Here is a 22,733-nt window from a genome sequence, read left to right on the forward strand (position 1 = left end):
TGCTTCTACACCTTCTCAGGGGTCAGAGCTAGGAAATACATGCATACATACTCATCCATGCATGAGCACAGATCTGTGTTTACTTCTGTATCTATCCGTGATACCGATTAAGGAGCACTTTTTTTTTTTTTAATGCTTATTTATTTATTAAAAAAAAATTTTTTTTTAACATTTATTTTATTTTTGAGACAGAGAGAGACAGAGCATGAATGGGGGAGGGTCAGAGAGAGGGAGACACAGAATCTGAAACAGGCTCCAGGCTCTGGGCTGTCAGCACAGAGCGCGACGCGGGGCTTGAACTCACGGACTGCGAGATCATGACCTGAGCCGAAGTCGGCCGCTTAACCGACTGAGCCACCCAGGCGCCCCAATGCTTATTTATTTTTGAGAGAGAGTGAGACAGAGTACAAGCAGGAGAGGGGCAGAGAGAGAGGGAGACACAGAATCCGAAGCAGGCTCCAGGCTCTGAGCTGTCAGCACGGAGCCCAAGGCGGGGCTCGAACTTAAGAACCGCAAGATCATGACCTGAGCGAAGTCGGACGCTTAACCGACTGAGTCATGCAGGTGCCACTTAAGGAGATTTTCATGAAGGTCGTTCCTGTCTTTACAGTGTAGTATATAGTAGGTTTACTATAAATATTTTCTGATTTGAATTGCATTAATTAGATAATTAGAGAACAATGTGATGCAGAAAAGTGTTTGAAGATTGAAAGAAAGCAAGACAAAGGAATTTTTGTCGACGGTGACATTGAGGGGGCCCCGGCTTGAGGGTGCCTGGCTGGCTCAGTCTATAGAGCATGTGACTCTGTCAGGGTCATGAGTTCAAGCCCCACATTGGGTGTCGAGCTCACTTTAAAAAAAAGTCTGAAGGGGCCCAGTCTTGGATTCAGAGATCTGAGTTCTAGGACCAGCGCTTGCCATGTATAGCCCCAGGACCTTGAGTCAGTTACCTAACCTCTATGAGTCTAAGTTTCCCCATCAATTAGAAGGGGCAGCAAGTGGGCTAAATGATCTTTAGGATTTTTTTTCAGCTTGGGAACACAAAACATCACATTGCTCATTTGCTTAAAACCTCTTGTAAGGACAGGAAGTTTCTCTCTCTCTCGCTCCCTCTTTTTAATACAATCCATCATAATGAGTGTCATTTACAATATGGCCTGGGGTGTGTGTATAAGCACATGTACACATATGAACACATACCCATGCATATAGACATACACACACGTATGTGTATTAGGGATTGGTCTGAGATAACGTACTAGAAATGTTAGCGTGCCTTCAATAAGATAGATGTTAACTTCTCTTTCACATAACTTGACTTCTCTTTCATAATCCGGGGGTATGCTTTTCAGGGCACTGACACACTGAACACATACATAGCTTCTAATTCTGGGCCTAAAGTGACTGCTCCAGTTCCCGCCATCATGTCTGTATCCCAGCCAGCGGGAAAAGGGAAAGGCAAAGAAGTCCATTCTTTCTTAGGAGCATGACTCAGAGGTGGCACTCCCTACCATGCTCACACTGCACTGGCCAGAACTTACTAACATGGACCCACCCGACTGCAAAAGAGGCTGAAAAATGTAAATTTTTCAAAATGGTTATTTAATTTTGAGAGAGAGAGAGAGAGAGAGAGAGAGAGCAAGAGCGGAGGAGGTGCAGACACAGAGGGAGACAGAGGATCCAAAGTAGGCTCTGCGCTGACAGCAGAGCCCCACGTGGGGCTCGAACTCACAAACCGCGAGATCGTGACCCGAGCCAAAGTTGGACGCTCAACCGACTGAGCCTCCCAGGTGCCCCAAGCCTGGAAAACGTGGCTTTTAGCTCGGCAGCCATGTGCCAGCACTTGGGGATCCGATATGAAGACAAAGACGAGAATGGGTTGATGGAAAACTTGTGGCATCTGGGTCAATGTATATAAATGAGATAACAGTTTCACAAAACGGTACTTACTCTTTTTAAACAATTTTTTTAGATGTCCCCTTTATTTATTTTTCTAAGTAATCTCCACCCCCAACGTGCGGCTCGAACTCACGACCCCCAAGACCAAGAGTTGCGTGCTCTACTGACTGAGTCAGCCAGGCACCCCTAAAAGGCTGCTTACTCTTCACGCAAAGAGTATTGTGTCTGTTTATTCTCGTCTATTCCACTCAATTTTCTTTTCATTTTTAAAAGTACTGGTCTTGACCTACCTACCTGATTTCACATACTCAGATGGGTTACAACCCTCAGCGTGAGCAACACTTTCCCAGAGCACAGTGCAAATGCTTTGGCACAGTGCGGTGGTCTCTTCAAGACACGGCTGCCACTCGCTCTGCCACCTCCCTTCTGGCTGTTGCCACGAGCACTGTGGCAGCCCCGCGGAGCTCCCACACCCTCAGACACATCATCATGTTCCCCACCTCCTTGTCTTTGCACTTGGCTGTTCCCTCCATCTGGGATGCCTTCTGCCCTTCCCTCAATCTTCGCCTACGCCAACCGCCCCCCTCCCCCACCAGACTATCAGCCTGGCAAACCGTCTTCATTGTTAAAAGCCCAACTCGTATGTCTCCTCTTCTAAGAAGACTTTTCTTACCTGTAAGTCCCCTGCAGGGCTGGTACCTCCTTTGGTGGTATCTCTGCTTCCCCCCTGCGTAGAAGCCACTTCTTGCCCAGCTTCACAATTAATGTTGTGAATGTCAGCTGTCAGCTTCCCCTCCTGCCTGTGAGCCCCTCAAGGGCAGGAGGGCAGGTCTCATTCATTCTTCTACAACCAGTACCCTTCTCAAGGACCAGCACAAAGTCCAGGTCCAATGCACATTTGCCAAACTGACCAGAAGATCTTCCGATCTCTTTTGGAGGAAGGGAAGCCTGACCTGATCCCCTTAGGCTGAGTTACTTGTGTCTTTGCTTTGCGCTCGGAACGCCTTCATGGAGCCTCACATGCTGCCTGGATCTGATCAGTTGCAGACACTCTGGAGCCAGGTTGCCTGGGCTCAAATCCCAGAAGTGTACTCTATGCGTTAATCCAGAAGACAGACTTAACCTTCCCGGGCCTTGGTTTTCTCATCTGTGAGATGGGGAGGACAACGTGATTTATTTCATAGCATTGCTGTGAGAATCAAACGGGTTCGTTCATTTGGAGCACTGCCTAGGAGACACTCACCTAGCCTTAGTTATGTGGTCTATCCGTGCATTTCTCTCCGCTGGACGTTCGGCACCTGGAGGGAAGCCCTCTATCTCCCTTGGTGCTTTCTGTACAGGCTTGCTTAGAGTCGCACTCCTTAAATGCGGACTTTAATTGGCAAATCACCTGGAAGTTCAGACCAGTGTCGTTTCCAGGTCTGGTTAGCCTGTGGGAATTGTGATAAAGGGCAGGTTAATGAATATCTTGCCAAGTATGACCTACTCAGGGAAAGGTGGCCAGAGGAAACCAAGCCTGCAACATCTACTCACATTTTTTTTAGCCATTCAACAAGCGTGGCAGACAAAGGAAAACTTGTGGACTTGTTTATTAAGACTGCCAACAATTTTTTAATGTTTACTTATTTTTGAGAGACAGAGTGTGAGCAGGAAAGGGACAGAGACAGAGGGAGACACAGAATCCAAAGCAGGCTCCAGGCTCTGAGCCGTCAGCACAGAGCCCGACGTGGGGCTCGAACCCACGAACCGTGAAATCATGATCTGAGCCCAAGTCGGATGCTTAACCAACTGAGCCACCCAGACGCCCCAGACTGCAACAATTCTTTGACCAAGTCTGAACTACCCTGGGGGAGTGAGGGGAAATGTTTTGTTACAAGCGTGGAGTTGGCTGGGAAACAGTGGGCAGAGGTAGACAGGTGCTTGTCTGTGTAACAGAGGGGTCTCCCGAGGGGCAGAGCTGGGCCTCCCAAGGATCAGGATCAGCTGCAGGAAACTGGAGACCCCCACGGGTATTTGAGGCAGGAAGGGATTGAATATAAGGAATCGGTTCCTTCACAATCTTTGGAAGGGTGCAAGAGGTTTCGGGCTGGGCCTCTGGGATGACTCCTGGAATAACAGTGCCGAACCGCCCCACTGGGAGAGCGGTTGCCGTTGCCCCCTCGTTAAAGTGGGAAACAGGGGCCACCCTTGGCACTGTTGATTTTCAGGAAACACCACAGCTGTAACCCAGGGATCAGGAAGTTACAGCAGATACCAAGGCTACTGACCAAACCCTGGAAGGTGGCTGCAGAGAGAGAGGGTTTCCACACATTACCCCATTGCCAGTGGCAAATCAATGGCGGCAGGAGCATGGCCTCTGCCTCACTTCTGGTATATTTGAGTACAGTTGACACGGCACATTTAGTTTCAAGTGTACAACGTAGTGATTCGACGAGTTGATACATTATGCTGCGCTCATCACAACATAGCTGCCGTCTGCCATCATAGATCGCTATTACAATATCGTTGGTTCTAGTCCATGGGCTTTTTGTTCACGTGACTTATCCATTCCATAACTGGAAGCCTGTATCTCCCACTCGCCTTCACCCATTTTGCCTGACCCCCACACCCTCTGTCACACTCCTACCTTCTCAAGTTCACACTCCGTGGCCAGTCTCCAGGACTGTAGCTGCAAGGGAGTCTGGAACGTTGGGTGTTAGGTTTCCGCTCTGAGACACAGGGAGGCACGCCAGAGCAGTTGAAAGGAACACAGGACCAGTTGAGCCACCATATCCTCCAGGCTGTCACCCGCTGTGCTCTAGTCACTGGCTTTTTGACTGGTCTTTGCACACACTAAATTTGCTCCCCCTGCTTAGAACTTTGCATTTGCTGTTCCCTCTGCTTGGAACGCCCTTCCCACTGATTGTCCAAGTCCTGTTAAGCATCACTTCTCCAGAGAGACATTCCTTACTCGGAGGCCCCCTAGATGCCCCCCTCCACTGGGTCTTGGACCTGTTCCTGAAACATTCAATCATAAGAGGCTGCAATGCTAGGACTGGCTAAGTCTCACTATCTGGGATGAAGCTCTATCACGTCACCTCGTTTCATTTTCTTAGCATCCATCACTGGCTGAAATCGTTATCGTTATTTTTTTATTTTTAAAGATTTTATTTGTAAATAATCTCTACACACAACGTAGGGCTCGAACTCAGAACCCTGAGATCAAGAATCGCATGTTCTTCTGACTGAGCCGGCCGGGTGCCCCTGAAATTATTGTAGGTACTTGCATGTTCACTTGCTTATCCCTTGTCTTCCCTCCTTAGAATGTAAGTTTCATGAGGAGAGGAACTTTATCTGTTTTCTTCTCCCCGAAGCTCCAACATCTCGAACAGAGCCTGATGTGTAGCATAGCATGTGCTTAACAAACATTTGTTGAACGAACCACTGAGAAACAGAGATAACATAGCACTTTGCACTTACCTCCATTACCCGATTTATCATATAATGTTGTATTAACTTCCTCACATGTCCCTCTTCTTTTTGTTTTTAATTTTTTTTAATGTTTATTTATTTTTGAGACAGAGAGAGACAGAGCATGAACAGGGGAGGGGCAGAGAGAGAGGGAGACACAGAATCGGAAACAGGCTCCAGGCTCTGAACTGTCAGCACAGAGCCCGATGCAGGGCTCGAACTCACGGACCATGAGATCATGACCTGAGCCGAAGTCGGACGCTCAACCGACCGAGCCACCCAGGCGCCCCTGTTTTTAATTTTTTAATGTTTATTTATTTTTGAGAGAGAGAGAGAGAGAGAGAGCGTGAGCAGGGGAAGGGCAGAGAGAGAGGGAGACACAGAATCCGAAGCAGGTTCCAGGCTCCTAGCTGTCGGCACAGAGCCCGACACGGGGCTCAAACTCACAGACCTCGAGATCATGACCTGAGCTGAAGTCGGACGCTCAACCAACTGAGCCACCCAGGCGCCCCATCTTTTTTGTTGTAGTTGTTAATGTTTATTTATTTTTAAGAGAGAGAGACAGAGTGTGAGCAGGGGAGGGGCAGAGAAAGAGAGAGAGAGACAGAGACACAGAGTCTGAAGCAGGCTCCAGGCTCCGAGCTGTCAGCACAGAGCCCAACGTGGGGCTCAGAATCATGGACTGTGAGATCACGACGTGGGTCCAAGTCGGACACTTAACTGACTGAGTCACCCAGGTGCCCCAACATGTCTCTCCTTGATTCACAGCCAGGACTGCGTCTCATTTTTCGTTTTTGCCTCACTTCTCACACAATGCCCCAGCATATAGTTGGCAAACCATGCATTTTGGTGACTGAATAAATGAAATGAAAGAAAGAAAGAAAGAAAGAAAGAACCCAGCAATTGCACTACTAGGCATTTATCCAAGGGATACGGGTGTGCTGTTTTGAAGGGACACATGCACCCCCATGTTTATAGCAGCACTATCAACAGTAGCCAAAGTATGGAGAGGGCCCAAATGTCCATCGATGGATGAATGGATAAAGAAAATGTGGTATATACATACAATGGAGTATTACTCGGCGATCAAAAAGAATGAAATCTTGCCATTCGCAACTACGTGGATGGAACTGGAGGGTATTATGCTAAGTGAAATTAGTCAGAGAAAGACAAAAATCATATGACTTCACTCATATGAGGACTTTAAGAGACAAAACAGATGAACATAAGGGAGAGGAAACAAAAATAATATTAAAACAGGGAGGGGGACAAAGCATAAGAGACTCATAAATACGGAGAACAAACTGAGGGTTGCTGGAGGGGTGGTGGGAGGGGGGATGGGCTAAATGGATAAGAGGCATTAAGGAATCTACTGAAATCGTTGCACTAGATGTTAACTAATTTGGATGTAAATTTTAAAAAGTAAAAAAATAAGGAAGAAAGAAAGAAAGAAAGAAAGAAAGAAAGAAAAAAGAAAGAAAAGAAAGAGAGTGTTTAGGAAGCATAGGTGTGTTCCAGGATGGCCAAAGGTAGGGAAGGAGGGTGGTTAGTTATTTATTTTTTATGGTAGGCCCCATACCCAATATGTGGCTTGAGCACAGGAACCTGAGATTAAGAGTTGCATGCTCTGGGGCACCTGGGAGCCTTGGGCAAGCGTCCAACTTCGGCTCAGGTAATGATCTCACAATTCGTGAGTTTGAGCCCCGCATCGGGTTTTCTACTCTCAGCACAGAGCCTGCTTCGGCTCCTCTGTCCCCCTCTCTGTCTGCCCCTCCCCTGCTCATGCGCTCTCTCTCAAAAATAAAGAAACATTAAAAAGAAAAGAAGAGTTGCATGGTCTACCGACTGAGCCAGCCAGGCGCCCCAAGAGGGTGGTGACTGTACAAGGGTGACACAATGCTAGATAAAATCGCCTCAGTTCGTCCAGAAAACGCAAGCTATCCCTGGGTCAGAGGGTAGAGCAGGTGGGGTTGGGCTGAGTTCAGGGTGGCTGGCGGGAGCTCAGCCTGGGCAGAGGAAGAGGCAAAGAGCTAGGGAAGCTTTGGAGCTGCAAAGGTCACTTTCAGAATTGAGAGGCTTTCTAGTTGCTTGGGCACTTTTTATAATTGCTTTCTCCCAATCCCTCTGAAAAGGATCATCTGTTCCCCTAAAACTCTGAGAAGCAGGACTGCTCAAGTTTCATTCTCTGCATCATTCATAGACTATGTCTTGTCAGTGTCATGCTGTTGGGGCAAGAGAAAAACCAAGTATCCTATTTTTATTTTATTTTAAGGTTGTGTTTATTTGTTTAAAGATTTTGTTTTATTGGGGCGCCTGGGTGGCTCAGTCGGTTAAGTGGCCGACTTCGGCTCAGGTCACGATCTCGCGGTCCGTGAGTTCAAGCCCCGCATCGGGCTCTGTGCTGACAGCTCAGAGCCTGGAGCCTGTTTCAGATTCTGTGTCTCCCTCTCTCTCTGCCCCTCCCCTGTTCATGCTCTGTCTCTCTCTGTCTCAAAAATAAATAAACATTAAAAAAAAAATTTAAAAAGAAAAAAAAGATTTTATTTATTCTTTTATTTGAGAGAGAGAGAGAGAGAGAGAGAGAGAGAGGCAGAGGGGCAGAGAAAGAGAGAATCTTAAGCAGGTTCCATGCTCAACATGGAACCCGACAAGGGGCTCGATCCCAGGACCCTGGGATCATGACCTGAGCCAAAATCAAGAGTCAGATGCTCAACCAACTGAGCCACCCAGGCATCCCTAAAGATTTTATTATGAAGTAATCCCTACACCCAATGTGGGGCTCGAACTCACAAACCTAAGGTCAAGAGTCTCATGCTCCACTGACTGAGCCAACTAGGTGCCCCCAAACATCTTTTATTTTTTTTTTAATTTTATTATTATTATTTTTTAATCTTTAAAAAAAAAATTTTTTTTTAACGTTTATTTATTTTTGGGACAGAGAGAGACAGAGCATGAATGGGGGAGGGGCAGAGAGAGAGGGAGACACAGAATCTGAAGCAGGCTCCAGGCTCTGAGCCATCAGCCCAGAGCCCGACGCAAGGCTTGAACTCACGGACTGTGAGATCATGACCTGAGCCGAAGTCGGACGCCCAACCGACTGAGCCACCCAGGCACCCCCCCAAACATCTTTTAAATAAGATGCCCTCTAGTGTTGCCCCTTTTGGGATGTATTTCTGAAGAGGAAAGGCAGTGTTGGTAGGAGTCAGAAGCAAATTTTAGAAGAGCATAAAGCCTGGGCATTTCTTTGACCTTTTTATGTCTTTAACATGTAAGTTATTTTTTTATTATTATTTATTATTATTTTTTAATGTTTATTTATTTTTGAGAGACAGAGAGAGATAGAGCATGGGTGGGGGAGGAGCAGAGAAAGGGAGACACAGAATCTGAAGCAGGCTACACGCCCCGAGCTGTCAGCACAGAGCCTGATGCAGGGCTTGAACCCACGAACCGTGAGATCATGCCCTGAGTCGAAGTTGGATGCTTAACCAACTGAGCCACCCAGGAGCTCCAATATGTAAGTTATTTTTGACCACCAGCAAATAATTGTTTGACTCAGCCATTACATGTTCACAAACATGAAGACCACACATTACAAATACAGATACATAAATACACACACACAGAAACACAACATACACAAACACACACGAACATTCACATACACAAACACAGATACACAAACACACACAATCACACACACAAACACATACACAGAAGGCATTTGTGAAAACCATTTCCCAGGGAAGAAAATCATAATTCACTTATGAAAATAAGAAAGTAAGCATTTTTTAAAAGTTTCATTTATTTAAGCGATCTCTATATTCTACATGGGGCTTGAACTCACAACCCTGAGAGCAAGAATTGCATGGTCTTCCAACTGAGCCAGCCAGGTGCCCCAATTTTTTATTTTTTTAGTTTTTTTAATGTCTATTTATTTTTGAGAAAGAGAGAGAGAGAGAGAGAGAGAGACAGAGCATAAGTGGGGGAAGGGCAGAGAGGGAGACACAGACTCCGAAGCAGGCTCCAGGCTCCGAGCTGTCAGCACAGAGCCCGACACGGGGCTCGAACTCACGAACCGTGAGATCATGACCTGAGCCGAAGTCGGACTCTCAAATACTGAGCCACCCAGGCGCCCCCAGGTGCCCCAATTTAAGGATTTAAACAAGTTATTTTACTAACAACTGGTGAGGGGATGGGAGAGAAGAGAAAGGAAGCTGAGGCGAGTTTCGCCGAGCCGCTCACCCACGGGAAAGGCTGTCTTGAGAGTCAGGGCCTGGCTCTCAGAGGCCTTCATTAACCTCTTGTCCGGTGGCCAAATGAATTGGAAAAAACAGCAAAGCATCAGACGATACGTAGAGACTGGCTGTCAGGAGAGACCAAAGAAAGGGAAAAAAGAGCTTTGAAGGCTGAGGACAGTAGCAATCAATGTGGGCAGTTCTAGGGGAAAGGAGGCAAACGAAATGGAAACCTAGATCCTGGGGAAAAAAGAAGTCAAACAGATGGAAACATTGACACATCTCGAAACAGATGGGGAGAAGTGGACGCAGAATGAAGTCTGTAGGACATGGCTGCTAGGGGAAACTTGGAGTTATAGGTGACAGCAATGAGGTGGGAACGGTGCTCAGAAATATTCAGTGGTTGTGTACTTAAGAGCGAACGCCTTCTGGGAGCAGCCAGCAGAGGCCGTGGGAAAAGGGGAGACCCTCTTCTCTCTGGGGAAGTTCACGTCTGCTTGCTTCCTCCTGACACCATCATCTCCCACACAGAGTAGCTTCCTTCACCCTGGGGTAGCTCTACTATCCCGGGGTGTCTGCACCTTCTCAGGCTGCCACCTTTCCTTTTCTTCCCCTCCCTTCTCAGGGCTCTCTTCCAGCTGCAGCTTAAATGTCTCCTCCTCCAGGAAGACTTCCCTGATTCTCCAGTCTCCAAGAATCAGGCCTCCTCCGACGGTCCCCCCAGTGCTTCCCTCAGCACCCATCTTATGGATCCAAATGGCCCTGAGTGACTCAGCCCTCCCGAGGCTGTCAGCCTCTTGAAATGTGGGCTGTATCTTACTTTCTAGGGTATTCCCCAGTTCCTGGCTCAGGGCCTGCTACAACAGTAGGCACTCAGCAAACCTAGTAAAGCAGGGGGGGATGGAAGGCCAGAGATCTTCATGGGGGCGGGGGCCGAGGGGAGATAAGGAGGTGATGGCGACAGCTCTCAGAATATACCCTTCCCAGGGACACCTGCACTGTTCAAAAGGCTTGTTGTAGGCTTGGTGAGGTGAGCTGGAAGATGGGGTGGTGTTTCTAGGATCAGCAGCTGGTGCAGAGGAAAAGAGGGAAGAAGGAGAGGGACAAGGAAGCTGAAATCATACCCCTTGTGAGTATTTCCCACCTGCAACTATCTGCAGACTCCAGAAGGGAGTGAGAGAAGAAAGGAGCAGGAAGAGCAGGCTGAAGGGCATAAGAATTTGCTCCTCACTGGCCCGCCTGCTATAACCACCAGGGGGGGAGCTGGCAAAAATGGCTCATTCTATGCTGCTGAGGGTCTGTGTCCACTCATTCACAATGCTTTTTTAGAGTGAGAGAGAGTGTGTGTGTGCGCACAAGGGACGGGGTGTGGAGGGAGAGAGGGAGAGAGAGGGAGAATCTTAAGCAGGCTCCATGCCTAGTGCAGAGCCTGATGTGGGGTTCGACCCCACGACCGTGAGATCATGACCTGAGCTGAAATCAAGAGTCGGATGCTTAACCGACGGAGTCACCCAGGTGCCCCCGTTTCACAAATATTTGTGGAGCACATGTATGCGCCAGGTGTCGTTCTAGGTGCTGGGAAAACAGCGATGAGGAAAATATGGCCCTCATATTTTGGGGGGCAGTGGAGGTTAACTATAGTAAGTCAGGCGATGTGTTATGGAAAAAATAAACCAGGGTAAGTGGGTTACAGAGGGAGGGAGTGGGGAGGGGCTGGGTTCCTAGGTCAGTAGGGAAAGCGTCTCTGATGACTTTTGAGCAGACACCTGGAAGAAAGAGAGGAAGCTATTGGATACCTGGAGTGAGAACATTCCAGACTGAAGGAACAACGGGTGCAAAGGCCCTGAGGCTAGAGTGTGCTGGGCGTGTAGGAGGAACTGCAAGGAGGCCAATGTGGCTGGAGCAGAGGGAGGGAGGACGATGGTGAGAAAGGAAATCAGAAGGATGACAGGAAGCATTTCCAATGTTTGAAGGTCAGGGAGATGAAGGCCAGTGAGGCAGGTGGTGAATGGAGAGTGATGGTCCTGGTGAGAAAAAGCTGTTTGCAGGTCCGGGAGGTATCAGTTGGTCAAAAGCCATGGAGAGGTCTAGCAAGAGAAGGCTGAGCTCAGGACTGGGCAGTGTGGAGACCACCTTAACAGGAACAGACTCGGTGGAGTGGAGGGGGTTCTAGAGAGAATGGGAAGCTGGGACCGGGGAAGCGGGAGGCGGACAGAACGGCGCTTCCGAGGAGTCCTGGTGTGGAGGGGCGCACAGCCTTGTATCTGAGCATCTTAAGCTTTCCTGCACCAGGTAACTCTGAGTTGAGCTGATTCTTGGAGCTTGGCTTCCCTCTCCACCTCTTCTGCACACCGTCTCGGGTCTCCCAACCTCCCCACCGCCACCCCAGCTGGGAAGGGGGGATTAGAGCCTGTTGTCAGCCCATGTTTTATTTTTTATTATCTGGTACCAGTCAAGACGTGCTTTGTGAGACTAGGGCGGGGATGCACACTGTTAGTCCTCAGTTATCAGGTTGAGGCTCCCCAAATCCCTCATCTTCCCCACTTAGAGGACTGGCTGGGAAGGCGAACAGCGCGAAGCAAAAGCTTATGACTGACTGCCATCTGGTGGACATTTTGGGAACTGGTTTGGATCCAAGTCTGTGACGGGGTAGGGTGGTGGGAAGAATTTAATGAGTTCTCCGAGTAGCACCAGGCATTTATTAAGTGTTTGGTAAAAGTGGGCTACTGTCGTTATGCTCCTGGTTTGGAGGAGTGTGGTTAAAATAAATGTGTCCCTTGGGCGCTGGGTGGCTCAGTCGTTCAGCATCTGACTTCAGCTCAGGTCATGATCTCACAGTTTGTGAGTTTGAGTCCCACTTCAGGTAAACAAGAACCCCCTCCTCCGGCAGCCCCCTTCTCTCTCTCTCTCTCTCTCTCTCTCTCTGTCCCTTGCTCTCTTTCTCTCTCTGCCCCACCCCCACTTGTGCCCTCTCATTGTCTCTCAAAAAAAGAAGTGTCCCTTGATTTCACTTACAACATTTTTCTTAATGTTTATTTATTTTGAGAGAAAGAGATTGCAAGTGAGAGAGGGGCTGAGAGGGGGAGAGAGAGAATCTCAAGTAGGCTCAGCATCGTCAGTGCAGAGCCCTACTTGGGGCTTGATCTCAGAACTGTGAAGTCATGACCTGAGCTGAAATCAAAAGTTGGACGCCTAACCAACTGAGCTACCCAGGTACCCCTCACCCCCAACATTTTTTTGAGCGAAAAGCAAATGCTCTAAAAGGAGGTCCCTCTTTTTTATCTTGGTGAAGATAAGACTGTTTCAGGGAACCAAGTAGGACATTGTGTAGACGGTCAGATGATCTAGATTCAAATCCGGCTTTAGCCACTGTGTGACCTTGATCACATCCCTTAAGCACCCTGAGTCTCGGTTTCATCAAACCATAAAATGGGAGCGTTAGCGTTAAAGGTACACCAGGCAGTGAATGTAAAGGGCTCTCAGTAAAAGAGAGTTAATAGTAGTGACATAGCAGCTCTCAACGCTGGGGTGTATGGTAAAACAGTGGTTCTCAGGACACCTGGCTGGCTCAGTTAGAAGAGTGTGGGACTCTTGATCTTGGGGTTTCGGGTTCAAGCCCCATGTTAGCTGTAGAGATTACCAAAAAAGATAAACTTGAAAAAAATATAAAATAAAATAGTGGTTCTCAACGGGGGGCGATTTTGCTCCCCAGGGAACATTTGTCAATGTCTAGAGATATTTTTGGTTGTCACAAGGATAGGGGGGATGCTCCTGGCATCTAATGGGTAGAGGTCACAGATGCTAAACATCCACCAATGCATAGAACAGCCCCTACAGGATAGAATTATCCTGTCCAAAATGTCAATAGTGCTTAAAATGAAAAAATCCTGGAGTTTTTAAAAATGAGGATTCTTCTTGCCATGTATGGCCCAACACGAGGAATTTCTTTCTGAAAAGTAAGAGAAAAGCAGAGTGATGCATGAAGCTGGAAAGGGATTCTTTCTACGATTATATGCAGGAGCAAAATGAGGGTCCAGATTATTGTGCTCTCCAGTATGGTAGCCAGGCGCCAGCCACGTGTGGCTATTGAAGTTGAAATTACTTAAAATGGGAAAAAAAATTTTAATTGATCCCTGGGTTGAAATAGCCACGTTCCCAGTGTTTAGTAACTTTGTGACTAGTGGACAGCACAGATATAGAACATTTCCATCGGCACAGAAAGTTCTACAGGATAAGCACTACTCAAAACAAAACAAAACAAAAAAACAAAAAAAAACCTCAGCAGAACCAGGCATGGGTGAGACAATCTGCAAGAGAAAAATTAGAAACTAGGGACACACAGGGAGGAGGGGACCATGAGAAGTAATGGCATATACTGAGACGGCTAAGTAAGAACAAAGGCAGAATATAATTAAAGGCTAAAACAAGTCACAAACACACACATGCACAATAATTGATCCATGCAAACGTCCCTCCCCCAAGAATACTCTTAGGTGCATAAAACTCAAGGACCCTGAAAAGGTAAGCAGAAGCAACAGAAGGCAAGCAGGGAAAAGGGGAGCTATCGCTGGGGAGCACTGTTTATTTATTTCTCTCCTTCCTGGCACAGTTCAGTTTAACTTGCGGTACAAGGTTCTCAGCCCGACAGGCCGCCACGAATCGACAGTACCGATGGAGGAGTGCCTGTGGCGGCCTATTTTAACTGAAATCTTGGGGTCCTTGTAAAGGACGTAGGTATACTTGGTGACAAAAGGCAGAGAGAAGAAGTGCAGAAGCATACGGGAGATTTGGAAGATCAGGTAGAGGTACGTCACCTCCTTGAACTCATCTTTGATGATGCCGTTGATGATCACGGTCACGGAGACACTGATGAGCTCATACGTGATGATCCACAGGGCATAGCACAGCAGCCCCACGTAGTTGTTCACGCGGATGCAATAGAGAAGCAACACGCTGAACACGAGGGTGATGGTGGATGAGATGACGTTGATGCCCCTCTTGTGGATCATGACCCAAGACACCAGCTCAGAGTTTGTGTCCATGTAGATACTGACTTTGTCCTCGTAGCCAAAGTACGTAATGTGGTTCAACTCAAAGATGAGGAACTGGATGGTGTTAAGGAGAGAGAAGATGCCCACCACGAGGGAGACCGTCTTGTTGTTCGTTTTATACATGTTTTATCACAGCACCTGCTGCAGGGGAAAAAAATGGAGATAAATGATACGGTGGTAGAGGTAACCCTAGACAAATTCCTTGAGCCCCCGGATGTAAATGGAAGAGAGCTAAGAGTAAGATTGGTATATGGATAGGCAGTGGGCCAGAGGTCAAGGGACATGGGCGTCTGGCCCCTGCTCTGACGTGACTAGCTATAGGCGACCAAGTCACTGGGAATTGAGGGCGTCGTTGGCCCAGGATACCCCTGGGATAGCTCACAGCTCTGCTGTTTCAGAGGCAGCTATGCTTTAAGGGGGCAAAAAGCATGCTCCTGTCAGTGCCAGGCTTGTGGGAATTAGGAGGCTCCTGTATCTGGAATGATGATGAAGGCAGCTCTGGGATATTTGTTTCTGTGAAGTCAGAAAACTGGCATGGCTCCTTGAATGGGGGCCTGGAATGACCCCTGATTTTTTTTGTTTTTGTTTGTTTGGTCAGTGCAATTGTTCTATTGTAGTGAAATATACATAACATAATTTTTACCACTTTGGCCCTTTGCAGGTGTGCAGTTCAATGCCATTAAGTACATTCACATTGTTGTGCGACCATCACCACCATCCATCTTCAGACTTTTATATATCCCCCAAGAAAAAGTCTTGTACCTAGAAAATGCTAACTCCCCATTCCCCTACCCCCAGCCCCTGCTAACCACCAATCTACTTTCTGTCTCTGTGAATTATGACTACTCCAGGCACCTCATAGAAGTGCAATCATACACTTTTGTGCCCGCCTTATTTCATGTAGCATATTTTGCTTCTTTTTTAAAATTATTTTTAACATTTTTTTTTTTTTTTAATGTTTATTTATTATTGAGAGACAGAGAAACAGAGCATGAGGATGGGAGGGGTGGAGAGAGGGAGAGACACAGAATCTGAAGCAGGCTCCAGGCTCCGAGCTGTCAGCCACAGAGCCCCATGCGGGGCTCAAACTCACAAACCACGAGATCATGACCTGAGCTGAAGTCGGACACCCAGCCGACTGAGCCACCCCCTTTAATTAGTTTTTTAAATGTTTATATTTGAGAGAGAAAGACAGTGTGCCAGTGGGGGAGGGGCAGAGAGACAGAGACAGAATCCAAAGCAGGCTCCAGGCTCCGAGCTTGGAGTTGTCAGCACAGAGCCTGACGCAGGGCTCAAACTCACGAACCGTGAGATCGTGGCTTGAGCCGAAGTCGGACTCTTAGCCGACTGAGCCACGCAGGCAACTCTAGCATAATGTTTTTCAAGGTCATCCCAAATATTCTTGTACCTTATTCCCCACTATCCTCCCAACTCCGTGTGTCTCCAGAGTTTAGTCCTTGGTACACGAACCTCTTGCTGCACTCCAGGCCCCAGTGGTTTCCCAGGTAGGGTGGGAGAAGCTTTGTGCTGGCTGGTGGAGAACTGCGCTGATCCTTCCCTGCCCCCGCCGAGCAAACCTCCCATCGTCCCTGCCCACAGAACAGCTTCCAGAGGGGTACTCTCCTGCATCATTCAAAAGGAAGGCCCCAAGCCACACAGGTGTCTTCCCTTGGTTTAAGACTGTTTTGCAGATTTCAAGGCTTGTCTTTGTAAATCCCCTTGGTTCTTTGTCCCTGCTACCCCAGCCTTGGGCTTAGCCTTTAACGCTGTCCCACGGTCACCATAAAAACTGCCTGACTTCCCTTTCTGCCTCCTGTCCTGTTCCTCTGGCCCATTTTAGTCATTCAGCATTCACTCAGCAAACACGTACTGAGCATTAACTATGTGCTGGATACTGAGCTTGGCACAGGTAAACATTCTAGTGAGGAAGCTAGACAAAAACAAAACAAAATGTGAATAAAATGTTTTCGATGTTTTTAAGGAAAACTTACGATGCGTTGTGATAAATGCCACGGAGGAGGTGGTCCAACGTCCTCAACATGTAGCAAGATCTAATCCAGATCACTCTATTGTACACCAGAAACAAATATAACACCCTGTGTTAATTAACTGCAATTAAAATAAACTTAAAAAAAAAAAAAAGATCTAATCCAGAATGAAAATCAGGGGAGGCTTTCTTTCTTCTTTTTTTTAAATTTTGTTTTGAGAGCACAAGTGGGGGAGGGGCGGAGAGAGAGGGGACAGAGGATCTGAAGCGGGCTCTGCGCTGACAACAGCAAGCCTCATGAGGGACTAAAACCCATGAACCATTGTGACCTGAGCCGAAGTCGGAAGCTTAACCGACTGAGCCACCCAGGCGCCCCAATTTACTTCACGTTAATGTTTGCAAATACATTATTAGCAATTCTTAAATATTTCAAATCAACTCACTTAAGTATAGAAGGCTTGCTCATAGGTCTTCTGAGGTGACAAGACGACTGAAAGGAGCCTTGGACTTGAGTCCAGATCTCTAACCAACAATCACCATGTCATCACTGGTGAACCCATATGAGGGAACTTCAAGACTGAGAGGTGCAGGCCCCTTCCTGATCCCGCCAGAAGCATCATAGTGTGACCCATGGCAAGGGCAGTAATAACCACCAAAATCTCCTGCATTTGCAATGGGTACACAACCAAGATGAACGCAAACACCTATCAGGATAACCCGTTCAGGTTTTTCTTTACTCGATCTAAATCATGCTGTGGGTCCCCCAACTGGGACACTTCAACTGCGGCTTCCTGCTCAATTTCCTTCCTGGTTCTATGACGCACAAACATCCGTTTTCCTCTCCATTGGGCAGCCATGTTCTTGCCTTCTGGAATATCGGAGAGCTTGATTTCGATTTTCGACACGGCCAACATGTGAGCAGAAGCACTCATGCTGGAAACAAACTGGGAGACGACATTCTTGACAGCATATGCGACACCTATACTCGTTGTTGCGGTTATCAAATAGGAGAAACCTTTTCGAGCCTCACTGCTCTCTTTTGAAGACTTTGTACCATCTAACACTTCGGTGCGTCGATAGTCAGACAAGTCAGGCACTCTGATGTCTGTGTGGGGATAACGGACAGAAGCAGGGACATTGAGGCCCACGGAGGCGACTCCTGGCACAGGAAGGGCCGCTTCACGTCCGGCACTGGCGGCTCCAGGGTGGCGGGCACCGAAGCCTGAACCAGAGGCCGCAACGTGCTCGCCACCCCGCGGGACGTGGCCCATAGGACGGGCGCGAACAGGCCCGAACGGGTGGCCACCGACAACATGGCGACAGCTGCTCCGAACGCCGAGCCGGTGGGTCACAGGCGAGTTTGGTAAATTCTTTATAGATTTTGGATACTAACCCTTTGTACGATAGATCATTTGCAAATTATTTTCTCTCATTCCGTTGGCTGCCTTATAGTTTTGTTGTTTCTTTTTTTTTTAATTTTTTTTAACGTTTTATTTATTTTTGAGGCAGAGAGAGACAGAGCATGAACGGGGAGGGTCAGAGAGAGAGGGAGACACAGAATCGGAAGCAGGCTCCAGGCTCCGAGCTGTCAGCACAGAGCCCGACTTGGGGCTCGAACTCACGGACCGCGAGATCATGACCTGAGCCAAAGTCAGACGCTTAACTGACTGAGCCACCCAGGCGCCCCTAGTTTTGTTGTTTCTTTGCAGTGCAGAAGTTGTTTATATTAACAAGGTCCCAAATAGTTCACTTTTGCTTTTACTTCCCTTGCCTTCAGAGACGTGTTGAGCAAGAAATTGCTGCGGCTGAGGTCAAAGAGGTGGTTGCCTGTTTTCTTCTCTTGGGTTTTGATGGTTTCCTGTCTCACATTTAGGTCTTTCATCCATTTTGAGTTTATTTTTGTGTGCGATGTAAGACATGGTGGAAAGTGGACATTGTAGACAATATACTGTAGCAACTCTGGGTAATGGGATGCCCCAACCCTCCCCTAGGCTTGTTATTTGCTTGTTTACTTGTTTAGTGACTGGCTGGATTACTTTGGTAAACTATATTCTCCCCTGCACCCCCATATCCCACAGTGTGAAGCTTCTGATATTGTTTGTCAGGGAGGTGCAGCTTAGGGTATGCCCACAGTCACTCTAGGATGACAATGGTTTTGGAAGTGCTGTCTTTCCTCTTTCTCCAGCCATGCCTTAGTTGTTAAAATTCACTAATCTCTGGCTGATTGCTCTATTGTTTTCAATAATGCCCTAGGGCATAAATTGCTCTACAGACTAATCCAATAAAATTTGGGCTCCTCTGAAGGAATAGTTTCAGAAGTCAGTGTTTGAGGGTGTGTGTGTGGGGGCTGGGGGGAGTGGGAAAAGAAGCTGGTGTTTGATATTTTTCCTGACCCTAGGAGGGTTTCTCTTAGTTCTTTCTTTCTTTTTTTTTTTTTTTATTTTTTTTTTTAAATTTTTTTTTTTTTCAACGTTTTTTATTTATTTTTGGGACAGAGAGAGACAGAGCATGAACGGGGGAGGGGCAGAGAGAGAGGGAGACACAGAATCGGAAACAGGCTCCAGGCTCCGAGCCATCAGCCCAGAGCCTGACGCGGGGCTCGAACTCACGGACTGCGAGATCGTGACCTGGCTGAAGTCAGACGCTTAACCGACTGCGCCACCCAGGCGCCCCTCTTTCTTTTTTTTTTTCTAATTGGGTTGCTTGTTTTATTTTTTAAAGTTTATTCATTTATTTTGAGAGCGAGAGAGAGCCTGCTCTCTCTCTCTGTCTCTCTCTCTCTCTCTCTCACACACACACACACACACACACACACACACACACACACGCATGCTTGCACGGTGAAGGGGGAGGGGCAGAGAGAGTCCTAAGCAGGCTCCAGCTGTCAGCACAGAGCCCGGAGCCCAATGCAGGGCTTATCTCATGAACTGAGATAATGACCTGAGCTGAAATCAAACATCGGACGTTTAACCAACTGAGCCACCCAGGTGTCCCCTCCTAGTTATTTCTTCTTCTGGTTCTCTCCTGAAAACTAGCTGGCCTAAAGTTTAGCCTCTATCTTCATTGGAGCTACACATCTCCTATCAATTGCCTTTTGCCACAACCTTCACTGTTTTTTTTTTTTTAATTGTTTTTTTGTTTTTTTAATGTTTACTTTTGAGAGAGAGAGAGAGAGAGAGAGAGAGAGAGAGCAGGGAGTGGCAGAGAGAGAGGGAGACACAGAATCCAAAGCAGTCTCCAGGCTCTGAGCTGTCAGCACAGAGCCCGACGCAGGGCTCGAACCCACAGACTGTGAGATCATGACCTGAGCCGAAGTCGGACGCTTAACCGACTGAGCCACCCAGGTGCCCCCAACCTTTACTGTTTTAAAGAATGTCTTTAGGTTTGAACTTCTCTATGCTCTATTGGAAATGAATCCAGTTCCTTTGGGAAGAGATTGTGAACAATCTGTTTTATGGCTTACTTCTCTCCTGTCCCAGCCAAAATCTCTGAGCCACGGCTTTGGAACCGTGAGTGAGGACAATTATATGCTTCTGTCTTAGGGACACTCCTGCATTAGGAACTGAATGCTCTGTTGGGGCGTGGGGGGGAAGAGAGCTGGATAAACAACATGTATACACATACAGTGGGATATTACTCAGCCTTAAAAAGGACGAAAATTTTGATCCATGCTACAACATGGATGAACCTTGAGGATGGTATACTAAGTGAAATTAACCACTCAAAAAAAAGACAAAGGCTTTTTTATTCCATTTACACGAGATAGCTAGAGTAGTCAATTCATAGAGACAGAAAACAGAATGTTGGTTGCCAGGGGGTGAGGGGAGAGGCCGAGGAGCTGTTGTTTAATGGTTATAGAGTTTCCCTTTTGCAAGATAAAAAGAGTGCTGGAGATCTGTTGTACAACAATGTGAATGTACTTAACATTATTAAACTCGGCACTTAAAAATGGTTATGATGGGAGGTGCCTGGGTGGCTCAGTTGGTTTAACATTTGACTCTTGATTTCAGCTCAGGTCATGATCTCACAGTTCATGAGTTCAAGCCCCACATCAGTCTCTGTGCTGATGGTGTGGACCCTGCTTGGGATTCTCTTTCTCTCCCTCTCTATCTGCCTGCCCCCCCCCCCACTTGTGCACGTGCACTTCTTTCTCTATCAAGATAAATAAATAAACATTTCAAAAATGTTTTTTTACTTTTGAGAGAGAGAGAGAGAGAGAGAGCTTGAGTGGGGGAGGAGAGAGGAGAACAGAGGACCCGAAGTGGGCTCTGACCGACAGCAGTGAGCCTGATGTGGGTCTCGAACCCATGAACCATGGGATGATGACCGAAGCTGAAGTTGGATGCTCAACTGATTGAGCCACCCAGGAACCTCTAAATAAATAAACTTTTAGCAAATGGTTATGATGGCAAATTTTATGTTATGTGTATTTCACTATAACTTAAAAATTTTAAATTATTTAAATTTTTAAAAATGAAAGTGAAATAATCTTTTTCAGACATAAAAAAAGCTGAAAGGATTAATCATCAGCAGACCTGCACTACAAGAAATGTTAAAGGAAGTCCTTCTGGCAGAAGAAAAATGGTACCCAGTAGAAATCTGGATCTATACAAAGGAACAAATAACCCTGGAAATGGTAACAACATAGGCAAATATAAAAATAAAAAAGATATTTTTCTTGTTTTTTAAGGCTCTTTGAAAGATAATTTAAGGAAAGATAATAACAATATATGAGGAGGTTTATAAAAGTCAAATGTATGGTAACAATAGCACAAATAGGAGACGAAAATTGGAAGTATACTGTTATAAGAGTCTTGGGGCACCTGGGTGGCTCAGTCGGTTAAGCGGCCGACTTCGGCTCAGGTCATGATCTTACGGTCTGTGAGTTCGAGCTCTGCGTCGGGCTCTGTGCTGACAGCTCAGAGCCTGGAGCCTGTTTCAGATTCTGTGTCTCCCTCTCTCTGACCCTCCCCCATTCATGCTCTGTCTCCCTCTGTCTCAAAAATAAATAAAGGTTAAAAAAAAAAATTAAAAAAAAAAAAAGTCTTATACTACATGTGAAGTAGCATAATATCACCTGAAGGGAGTTGTGCTAAGTTAAAGCTGTATACCATAAACTCTAAAACAGCCACTAAAATACACAACAAAGAATTACATATCTATAATAAGTTGGCAAAGGAGACAAAATGAAACCATAGAAATATCAAATTAATCCAAAAGGAGGTTAAAAAAAAAAAAAGAGGAAAAAGAAAAGAGAAAAGGTGTGACGAATAGAAAACAAATAACAAGATGGCTACTAAATGTAAATGATCTAAATACTCCAACAAAAAAGCAGAAGTTGTTAGATTGGATAAAAAAGGAAGACACAGGAACACCTGGCTGGTTCAGTCACTAGAACATGCAACTCTTGATTGCAGGGCCGTGAGTTCAAGCCTTATGTTGAGGGTAGAGTTTACTTAAAAAAATTAAAAAAAAAATTTTTTTGGTGGGGGCCACCTGGGTGGCTCAGTCGATTAAGCAGCTGACTTCAGCTCAGGTCATGATCTCACGGTTTGTGAGTTCAAGCCCTGCGTTGGGCTCTGTGCTGACAACTCAGGGCCTGAGACCTGCTTCAGATTCTGTGTTTCCCTCTCTCTCTCTGCCTGCTCCCTGCTCACATTCTGTCTCTCTCTCAAAAATAAATAAATATTTTAAAAAATTAAAAAAAGTGTTTATTTATTTTTGAGAGAGAGTGTGAGCAGGGGAGGAGCAGAGAGAGAGGGAGACACAGAATCTAAAGCAGGTTCCAGGCCCTGAGCTGTCAGCACAGAGCCCGACACAGGCCTCAAACTCACAAACCGTGAGATCGTGACCTGAGCTGAAGTCAGACACTCAACCGACTGAGCCACCAGGCGCCCCCAAAAAATTTTTTTTTAAAAAAGGAAGACCCAACTAGTTACTGCCTATAATAAACATACTTCATACATAAAGACATAAATTGACTAAAAATAAAAAGATGGGAAAAGATATACCATGTCAACACAAATTAAAAGAATATTAGAGTGGCTGCATTAATATCAAATAAAGAAAACTTCAGGGCAAAGAGTAATCTCAGGGATAAAGAAAGTCATT

General features: G+C 46.6%; 1 long non-coding RNA gene and 1 pseudogene across 1 annotated transcript in view; one reads left to right on the top strand and one right to left on the bottom strand.

Annotated features, from left to right (window-relative positions):
* The window catches only part of LOC122238618, a 36,959-nt gene that overhangs the window by 7,351 nt on the left and 6,875 nt on the right, over positions 1–22,733 (top strand). Inside the window, exon 2 of the long non-coding RNA XR_006217617.1 lies at positions 21,121–21,258. This is a non-coding gene — a long non-coding RNA (uncharacterized LOC122238618). The remainder of the gene's footprint in view (positions 1–21,120; positions 21,259–22,733) is intronic.
* LOC102960171 lies at positions 17,050–18,022 on the bottom strand (annotated as a pseudogene).

This window comes from Panthera tigris, chromosome B2, assembly GCF_018350195.1.
Source record: "Panthera tigris isolate Pti1 chromosome B2, P.tigris_Pti1_mat1.1, whole genome shotgun sequence".
Classification (NCBI taxonomy): domain Eukaryota; kingdom Metazoa; phylum Chordata; class Mammalia; order Carnivora; family Felidae; genus Panthera; species Panthera tigris.